The sequence below is a fragment of the Marmota flaviventris genome (genome assembly GCF_047511675.1).
Source record: "Marmota flaviventris isolate mMarFla1 chromosome 5 unlocalized genomic scaffold, mMarFla1.hap1 SUPER_5_unloc_1, whole genome shotgun sequence".
Taxonomy (NCBI): domain Eukaryota; kingdom Metazoa; phylum Chordata; class Mammalia; order Rodentia; family Sciuridae; genus Marmota; species Marmota flaviventris.
The window spans coordinates 1,186,918-1,197,645 of record NW_027287679.1 but is presented as its reverse complement, the minus strand read 5'-3'; the positions used below and the strand labels follow the sequence as shown (position 1 = coordinate 1,197,645).

The 10,728-nt window shown below is 35.0% G+C and overlaps 1 pseudogene; it reads right to left on the bottom strand.

Annotated features, from left to right (window-relative positions):
• Positions 1 to 7,496: 7,496 nt before the first annotated feature.
• Positions 7,497 to 8,508, bottom strand: LOC114080381 (olfactory receptor 2L13-like; annotated as a pseudogene).
• Positions 8,509 to 10,728: the final 2,220 nt, after the last annotated feature.

Sequence of the window (10,728 nt, the reverse complement as noted above, 5' to 3'; positions counted from 1 at the left end):
TATAGTAATTTAATTGAAATGTACTTGAAACCTTTGGTTTCTTTGTACATAGAATTATGCCTGTTGGTACTTTTAACTCTTAGTAACACTGCTTTTAGTAAGGACACAAAGTAATCTTAAACCCTTTTTTAAATAAAAGTGCCGGGCTGAGGTTGTGGCTCAAGCGGTAGCGTGCTCGCCTGGCATGCGTGCAGCCTGGGTTCGATCCTCAGCACCACATACAAACAAAGATGTTGTGTCTGCCGAAAAACTAAAAAATAAATATTAAAAAAATTCTCTCTCTCTCTCTTAAAAAAATAAAAGGACCAATTATGTTTAAATATATTACCCTATGGATTTAAGAAGTTAAGAGTACTTTGTTATATTTAATAACATTTTAACTCTGTAGATTTATTATATTTATGATCAGTCCCATATATGTCAAATATAATTTACTTATTTTTAAAAACTAAGGTATCAGATGAGTGCATTTAACAGCATTAGTCATTTTTTCCTGTTGAAGAGAAAAATCCTAGAAACAATGGATATTAAACATTTCATAGACATTAATATTTTATTAACAACTGTTTAACCACCTAGTAAATCTTGTGAGTTAGTAAGCTTTAAGAACATCTTTATTTTATTTGTTTACCCAATTTAAATTGAATTTTTAAATCATGTGAACCAAAGGTATTTGTATCTATTTTTTAAATTTTAATTTATGAGCTCATATGCCAATTTTGGTACCAAACATATGTAGACATGACAGTACACGTTGACTGACAATACATGGTGTACATACACAAAACAAACACAAAATTATGTTCTTTTTTTTAAAAAAAACTATTCGATTGAGAGCTAACCCTTGTAAATTGGCCTTTGAATAAATCAGAGTGTAAAAAAAAAAACTTTATAATTGGATAAAATAGGTCTTAATTGTCTCTTTGGGACAACCCCTCAGGTTGGGGTCCTGATCTACATTGGTTTTTCTGGTCTCTTGGATAGTGTCCACTAAAATCTTAGCCTGGCATTTTGAAAAATCTTTATCAGTTGGACTGTCACAATTAAAAATCTTTAGGGTTACCTCTAATAGGTGGAAGTTACACATGCAAAACTGTAAATTTTTTTACTATCTGGGTTTGAGAGACAAAAGACAAGTTTTGTAGACAAAATTACACTTTTACATATTTTAGAAATGATAATCCTATACAATTCTCTAATTCTAATCTGCCCTTTATAGGAACTGACATTATCTACTCTGCTGACTACCTGGCCAACTTCCTAAATGAAGTCCTAAGGATCAATAAGATTCAGGAAACATATACAATTGTTCAGTTGGACAATAGATATTTTAGATCAGGAACAACTTCTTTGTTTAATCTGGTCAGCTTCCAGAGGAAGTTGTTGGTGTTTCTGAGTATGCTAATTTATGCTATGACAAGATACTTTCTTCAATTTGAAGGAGGTAGAAAATTTATTCATGAAAATATAATGCAGTCATCAGTTCTACTAAAGTGGAAAGTAGACTCAGAGGTCTTTTTATAAAGTGAGGACTTAGAGAGAGGCATCCAGACTTCCAGATCCCCCATGACTGGGACACTGAATTGGCATAATTATAAGTCATTAGTTTGTTGCCAGATTGGCGAAACAAGACTCATTGAAGGGTCATTCTGGGAACTAACTGGAGGTGTGCATGACCAAGGTCTGCAAAATATCTGTTGAAGGAGTAGAAATGAATAGACAATGCAATCTCTTATTGTCTTACTAAACTACAGATGGGCAAACCAGAGAAGTGATGTTACATGTCAAGTTGTTTTGGATATTTAGCTGGAGACTCTTATCATAGGAGATAAGAATCAGGACACTGTACCCATACATATTAATGACCCATTAGATAAAAATATGATGAAGCACAAAACTTAACCAATGAGGTTCATTGCTTTAAATTTCAGAGGTAAATCAATTATAAATCCACAGAGATTTGTTTTTTTAATTACCATTGTTCATCTTTGTGAATACCCCCTATCTCCTGTTTATGCAGAGTTGTACTCATTGTGTTGAAACCAGCTAATCTCCACTTCCAGACTATTACCAGAACTATAAAATCTACATGGAATAATAAAATTGCCAGAAGAAGAGGGCAAGTCATGATGATGGATCTAAATTCAAATTTAGGAACAAAAATCTCATATTTGTGTTTTTGGCCTGTCACAGGCCAAAATCTAGCCTTGTCCAAACTCCAGCCCCTTTTCAATAGCTGGAAAGTGCTGGAAGTGAACCTGCTCTTGTGGAAAGCCACACTTCTGCTTTGGCAAGGTGCCCATCTCTCATCTCTTCATCTCTTTCCATTTTCTCTCAGCTAGATCATTCTCAGAGGCATGTAAACATATATTTTTTTTGATAGAAAAAGTATGGATATATGTAATTGAATATTATTGTTTGAGCCAATGTAAAAATGAAGACTCTGGAATTAAGTTGAGCTTCCTTTGCTGTGGAGATGGAAGTTTTCATCATAAGGTGGCGGTATAGTAGTTGATACCCATTTTCTTGGAGGACTTGGTACAGGTTATTCCAAGGGTTTCTGGCTTCCAAGATCTGGACTAGGAAATCAGTTGAAATCCTAACTGACTCACCTCAGAAACGTGACCTGCTGCTTTTTTTTTTTTTTTTTTTTTTTTTTTTTTTGCAGCTTTAAAATATCTATTCATATTCTGTATATTAGGAATTTTAATCAAAATGTGCCTTGGAGAGGATGTTTTTTATATTGCCTATTTGGGTTCTAAATGTCTCTTGTGTTTGAATTTCTACCTCATTCTTAAGATTTATAAATTTTAAAATCTTATTTCATTAAGAAATTTATGCAATCATTTTGTTTGTATTTCGGAGTATCCTTCTTTATTTCTCAAATTTCATCTCTAATATTATCTTAATGTTGAACATTTTGTCCCTGGTCTCTTAACATATTTCCTTCATTTTCAACTTTATTTTCAAGTTTATTTGCTTTGTCTTAAAGGCCTGAGAATCTGTCTTCAGTGTGGTTTAATCTACTAGTGATGCTTTCAACAGAATTTGGTAATCCCAGCAACAGCCAGGATCCCTGCATCCTGAACTCCTACACACCACAGAATCAGGCAACAGACATCATCTGCAACTTCTGAGCAGCTACCTTTAGTGACAATTTAGAAGCAGCTGGTGGGAAGTTCATGGCAACCAGGGAAGTGGCCCATGTGTCCCAGCACCTCCTGGGATACCCAAAGCCAAAGAATGATGGACATCTCCTAAAGGTCCCAAATACTGAAAAAAGCCCAATCAAAACTCAAGAATTTTCTTCATCTGGGCATAGTTTATTATAAATAGCTCTAACAGTGATTGTGAATAGCTCAACTTTGATTATGTATATATCATTTTTCATTTTCATTTGGTGATTGTTAACTTGATAGCTAATATTGTGTCCTCAATCCTTTTGATTGTGTTTCTTCTATTTTTAATTTTGAGTTAGGGTTTGAATCAGTGGTTAGCAGGGTGCTAACCACTGAGCAACATCCTCACATCCCCAGCCCTGCTTAATTTTGTTTTGAGACTAGGACTTCTACATTGCTTAGGGCTTCCCTAAGTTGTTGACACTGGCTTTGAACTTGCGATCCTCCTGCCTCAGCCTCCCAAGCTGCTGGGATTACAGATGTGCCCAGATCTCTTATAATATTTTATATCTTTAATTGGAGTCATCCTCTCTCTGTGTGTTTTCCTACATCAGGTTCCTCTTTCCTTTCTTTTCCTCTTACATCACCTGCACTGTCTCAAATCCCCTTAATCATCTTTTTCTTCTTTTTACCTTGGTATGTACTATTCTTAAATACCTTTTGTTTCTTTTTCTTTCCTTCTTTTGACCTGTTTTTTTCTCTTCCCATTTTTAGTTCCTATATTAAATTATATCAATTTTACTAAATTTAATAACTAACTTTTTAACATATCCCATCACTATATCAAAAGTTCACATACTTGAATTGGAGAAACTGTGAAGAACAGTATCAACTTTTTCATTTTTCATGAGTTTGAATAGTAGCTGGCTATGCTTTGAAGAAATGGTAGTAAATAGGGTTTGTGGCTTTTGTCAAAGAGGTGCTGATACAGGGAACAGCAGAAGAGTTAAAACACGAATATTCAGATATTCACCAAGCACAGGACTTTGAAGAGAAAGAAGCTCATAAAATGGTCACTTACATAAAATAAACAGTGATAATCACCTCAAAAAATGGGTAGATGCACAAACAATTTTAAAAAGCAAGGGAATAACCACCCCATTATAGCCCATAACACTATGACTTCAACAACTGACTACAGTGATACCACAGTGGATAAATTGTTAGGGAAAGAATTTAGAAAATTTATAGTTATAATGTGCAATGAGCTTGAAGAAGAAGTAACAAATGAAATTAGGGAGAAATTTCAGGAAATAAAGACCATTTCAATAAGGTGATAGAGATTCTGAAAAAGAGCCAAACATAAATCATAAAAATAAGATAAAATGAAGACAATTAAAACTTTAATGAAAAGCATCACCAGTAGATTATACTAATTAAAGGTTGCTTTTCAGTATTTAAAGGCAAAGTTTAAAATCTGAAAGTAAAGTCAAATAGAAAGAAAAGACATTAAGAGATCATGAACAAAACCTGGGATAACATCAAGAGACCAAATTTAAGAATAACTGGAATCAATGAAGTCTCTGAAATAAACTAAAGGAATAAACAATCTTTTCTATGAAATTACATTAAAAAAACTTCCAAATTTTAGGAATGAGATGGAGATCCAAATACAAGAAGCACACAGGACTCCAAATAGGCAAGATTAATTAAGAAAATCCTCTCCAAGGCACATCATGGTAACATACCTAAGATACAAAGTTTTAAAAGGTGAAAGAGAAAAACAGGAGGTTGTTCACATATCAAATGATCTCTCAATTCAGACTTAAAAAACCAGGAGGGGTTGGAATAATATATAACAAGCCCTAAAAAAATAGGTACCAACAAAGATTACAACATTCAGTCAAATTATCCTTCAGAATATAAGAAAAAATAAAAATATTCCATGATAAGAAGAAACTGAAAGAGTTCATAATCAGTAAGCTTGTACTACAAAATATATTTAAAAATATATATCATGTAGAAGATATAAAAAATGGAAAATGAAAACCAGCATGGGGATAAATTGTAACAGAAGAATTGTCAGTTAAAGGAGAATAAAGTTTGAATTATGGATTTAAAAAAACTCTATAATAACATTAAATGTAAATGGTCTAAGCTGTTCAATCAAAAGACATACATTTGCTGATTGAATTAAAAGAAAACAAGACCAAACCATATGCTTTTTGTGAGAGACTCACAATTACAAATACATCAACAAATGAACTTGAAAATAGAGAAAATCTATAACATGCAAATGGTAACTTAAAGAAAGCAGAAGTTGGTACTCTTATCTCAGACAAAGTAGAAATCAGGTCAAACTAATCAGAAGACAAAAAGAAGTCACTTTTTACTGGTTACAGGAATCATCCAAAATGTATTGTTATTATGTATATTTATGACCCAAACATTGTTTTATCTACTTATATAAAACAAATGCTTTTCAGTATAAAGAAACAAGTAGCTTTCAAAAGTAATATTTGGTGATTTGAACACATCCCACTACACAGGTTATCCAGACATGATCTAAGCATAGATTCTTTAGAACCCGCCCCCCCCCCCCAAAAAAAAAAAAAGAAAAGAAAAGAAGAGAAACAACAAAAACAACAACAACAAAACTATTAATCAAATGAACCTAACAGACACCTATAGAATATTTCATCCACTGACAACTGAATTCACTTACTTCTTATAAGTGCATAAAACATTCTCTAAAACAGATCATATTTTAGGGCAAAAAGTGAATCTTAGCAAACACAATAAAAACTAGATATTTACTTGCATTCTAGCAGATCAAAACAGAATACCATTTAAACATCAGAGAAAAAAACAACCATTCTAACATCTGAAGTATGAATAATACATTTCATCTTAAAGAATTGGTCACAGAAGAAATCAGGGTAGAAATAAAAAAAATAGGAACAAAAATAGAGATACAACATATAAAAATATCTGGGACAGCATAAAGGTGGTTCTAAGAGGAAAGATAACAGTACTGAGTTCCTACATTTGAAAAAAAATAGAAAGTCATCAAATAAATAATCCAACATTAAACCTCAGATTTGTAGAAAACAAAGAAAGTAGCATCAAAATCAGTAGAAGACAAGAAATAACTAAAATTCTAGCCAAAATCAATTAAATTGAAACTAACACAAACAATACAAAGAATCAATGAGACACAGAGTTGTTTCTTTAAAAAGGTAAAGAGACTGATAAATGTTTAGTCAAACAAACCCAAAGAAAAAACTAGATTAACAACATTAGAGATACAAAAGAAAACAAATATCACCACAGAAACTACTGAAGACCAGACTATCATCAGACACTATTTTGAATTTTATATTCCAATAAGCTACAAAATCTCAAACAAACTTGCAAATTCTTAGAGATATTTGACCTACCCAAATCACTCCATGAGGATATAGAAAACTTAATCAGAGCAATATAAAGAAATGAAATAGAAGCAACCATTAAAAGATTTCTAATAAAAATCCAGAACAGATGAATTCTTAGCCAAATTCTACCAGGCCTTTAAATTCTCCTCAAATTATTCTATGAAAGAGAAAGGAAGGGAAGACTGCAAAATTAAGTCTATGAAGTCAGTGTCACCCTGATACCAAACAAAGTCACAGCAAGGAAAGAAAAATTCAGGCCAATATACTTGATAAATACAGATGTAAAACTTTCTAATGAAATATTGACAAACTGCATTAAAAAACATTATAACAAGACAGCATTACCATGAAAGTGTTTCATGTCCCTGGGCTTTTATAAACACAGGCCCCATGTTTCTCTGGGACACTTGACAAGTATAGGGTGGACATTGTTATGTGCTATAAGCTCAAAATTCATACAAGACCTTGACAAATTAGAATGAAAAAAAAAAAAAAAACTAGAGAAGAACATCCATAATATCATCTCAAATATTTCAAAATGATAACAAGCTAATATCAGTATAAATATTGTTATGTATATTATAGTAATATAGGTGTAACATATAAAATATAAATAATGTATAATTAATATCCACATTACTAACATAACATAAATAATTATAATATTTCCTAACATAAATATCCTTAATGATTGTGGATCTATATAATAACCAACATATTATTTAAATTAATTTTACTTTTAAATGAGTCACTATAAAATTTAATTTGTGGCCTGGGGATGTGGCTCAAGTGGTAGCACGCTTGCCTGGTATGCATGTGGCCCGGGTTCGATCTTCAGCACCACATACAAAACAAAGATGTTGTGTCTGCTGAAAACGAAAAAAATAAATATTAAAAAAATTCTCTCTTTCTCTCTCTAAAAAAAATTTAATTTGCACAGGTGGCTTGCATTATCCTTCTATTAGTCAGCACTGCTCTGAAGTTTGCACGAAAAGAAGTGATGCAGAGAAGCAGGAACAGCCATGCTCACTTCTTCCTGGGGGAGAACATCCCACACACTCTTCCCATGGCCCCCAAGGACCTCCTTGTTCCTCAGGCTGTAGATGATGGGATTGAGCATGGGGGTGAGGATAGTGTAGAAGACAGCCAGGTTCTTATCCTCTGCTGGGGAGCAGAGACTCCTGGGACGGAGATAAATACAGACAAAAGGAGCATAGTAAAACATCACCACAGTTAAATGTGTGGAGCATGTGGTGAAGGCCTTTTTTCTTCCCTCTTTTGAGTGCATGTGGAAGACAGCAAAAAGAACCCGTCCATAAGAAGCAGTGATCCCAAGGAAAGGGACAAGGAGAAACACAACTGTTCTCACAAACACCATGTACTCATAGACCCAGGTGTCCACACAGGCTAGGGGCAACATGGCTGGAATGTCACAGTAGAAGTGATTGATGACCCTGGACCTGCAGTAAGGAAGATGAAGGGCATAGACAGTGTGTGCCAGGGAGCTGATGGAGCCCAGTATCCAAGTTCCTATGATCATCTTCACACCAGTCCTTTTACTCATGTGGATGGGGTAGTGGAGGGGGTGGCAGATGGCCACAAAGCAGTCATAGGCCATGGAGGCCAGGATTAAACCTTCTGAGCCCGCCATGGTCAGGAAGAAGAAGTTTTGCACACCATAGCCCAGGAAGGAGATGCTTTTCTGGCCAGAGAGGAAGTTGTACACCATTTTGGGGACCGTGGAGGAGATGTTCATCAGGTCCATGTGGGAGAGCTGGCTGAAGAGAAAGTACATGGGGGTGTGGAGCCGTGGGTCCAAGAAGATGAGGGAAGTCATCCCTGACTTCAACAGGCAAGAACAAACACAGAGATGATCAGGAGCAAGAGAAGAAGGCCTTTGAAGGAAACAACCCCAACAAAATAAAGTCATTTGAAGTTTGGTTCAATGTTTCCATTAAAACCTTCTGCCTTAATTTCCTTGAAAAAAACACCAAAACTAAAACTAAACAATAAATATGAAATGTAACAGAAAAAGATACGATTGAAATTGTTAGTCTTTGTTCATGAATTCTTTTTCCTTCAAATCTGTAGCCTTTGTGAAACTGATTTTAAAATCTGAATATTCCTGCTGCAATTCTCTCTGTATCTCAGCACATCCTGGACACATACGTGGTCTTGGAATACAAAGTCTTTACCAGGCACAGAAAAGGGTAGCTGGAGCCTTCCTGCCTGCTGACTCCCAGCAGGAGCATTCCTAGGACTATGCACCAGGCTCAGCCCCAGAGGAAGCCAGGATCCTGCTTTCCCAGCTCCCCAACTCAGCACTCAGGTTCACCACAGACATGGCCTGTGGGGCGCAGAAGTGCCCTGTGTGCTTGAGTCTGCATCCTCAGTGACCTCGCCTCCTCCACACCTTTAGTGCCTGCTCTCCCCTCCCCACTGGCACTGCTGCAGCTGAGTAAGCCAGGGTCTTCTCCCAGAGCTGTGCTGTTCACCTCCTAAAAGGAAGCTGCTCTGCTGGCCCTAAAAGGGGGTCACCATCCAAAGCATTGTTCTAATCCTGTGATGGCATTGTATGTCCCATAAGATCCACCCAACACTTCTCTTTGTTATCATGCCTAATTCTATATTTCAGGCAGGAGAAAGAACAAGGACCTTTGAGAGGATGTTTATTTCCTTGTCCTGACCTGTAGTTCAGTTTCCAGAAAGTACAGGCAGAGCATGAATCTGCTGCTGTGCAGCTCAACTAGGAAAGTATCTTAACTGTGGTACATTCATGATTTGGAAAAAAAATCTCTCTCTCTCTCTCTCTCTCTCTCTCTCTCTCTCTCTCTCTCTATATATATATATATATATATATATATATATATATATTTTTTTTTTTTTTAATTATTCTCTTTCGTATTAATTACGTAAATAAAATAACAAAAATGGGATTTTCATAACCAAAAACAGAGAAAAAGTAAAGAAATAAAAAAGAGGAAAAAAACAAGTAAAATTCTTCATCTAGATAAATTTTTATTACTATTTATGCCCATTTTTATTGGTATTTATACATTTTATGTAAGTATTTTATACTTATTAATTCATTTATTTGGGCATAACCCTAAGAGGTAAGTGTTAAACTATCACTATTTTATAGATGAAACAACAAAGGCACAGAAAGATTAATTTATGCAAGGTCATATTACTAATAATCAGCAGACCCGGGATGCTAACCAAGTAGTCTTAGGGTCAGCTAATCTAAATTCCACTAAACTGTATTTCGCCTAATGTTAAGGAAATGTTATTCATAGACAACCCAAATTTTTTATTTGTTTTAATTAGTGATACATGACAGTAGAATAAAAACTGGAAGAACAGGGAAGCAGCAGCAAATGCAAGCTCTATTTTTCTTGCATGTTTTCTAGATTGCTGCTTTGATCTCTGAGGATATCAGAATATCCCTTTTTCACTCTTCCAAAGCCGTGCCCCAGAAGTTTTTGTTCTCAGACTAGGTTAACACTGTTGGTACCTCCTGTTCTAGGGCTCAGCCCCTTGGACTGCACAGCTTCTGGTTTTTCCAGCTCTTCAGCCTGCAGAAAGCCCTAATGGACTATCCAGCTTCTGGTTGCAAAGCCAACTTAATAAGTCCTCCTGTTATAACTATACTCCCTGCATATTCTGTTCTTCTAGAGAATTCTGACTAATACATTAATTGGCACTGGATGTATTGTAAGGATGAATTTTCTTAATTGGTTTTGTGGGTTCTGGAAAGGCTGTCTAAATTGGTTAGACCTAATATTAATAAAGTCTCTCCTACTGGTATTATAAAGAGCACTGATAATTCATGGTATGAACTGTTTAAAGAGATTTGTAAAGTAACTACATTTGATGCCACCAATCCACCACTTTTAAAAGCATGATGTTTAGTTACTCTGTACATGATAGTTTTGAACAATTCTGGAAAACTAAGAAATATGATGATGTTTGTTGGTGGCTTCTGGTTTCATTGGACAAAGTGACAAAGGAGAATGATGAGCTCAAAAATTTAGTTTCTAAGCTGCCGTCACATATAATTGATCTGAAAGCTGCTAAGTGTGTTCTGAAGTAGACTCTTCTCTCTTGTAGTCAAAGGGCTGAGTTTGATGAAAACCAAACACAAACTCTAATTGTGCAATTGGCTGAATTACATG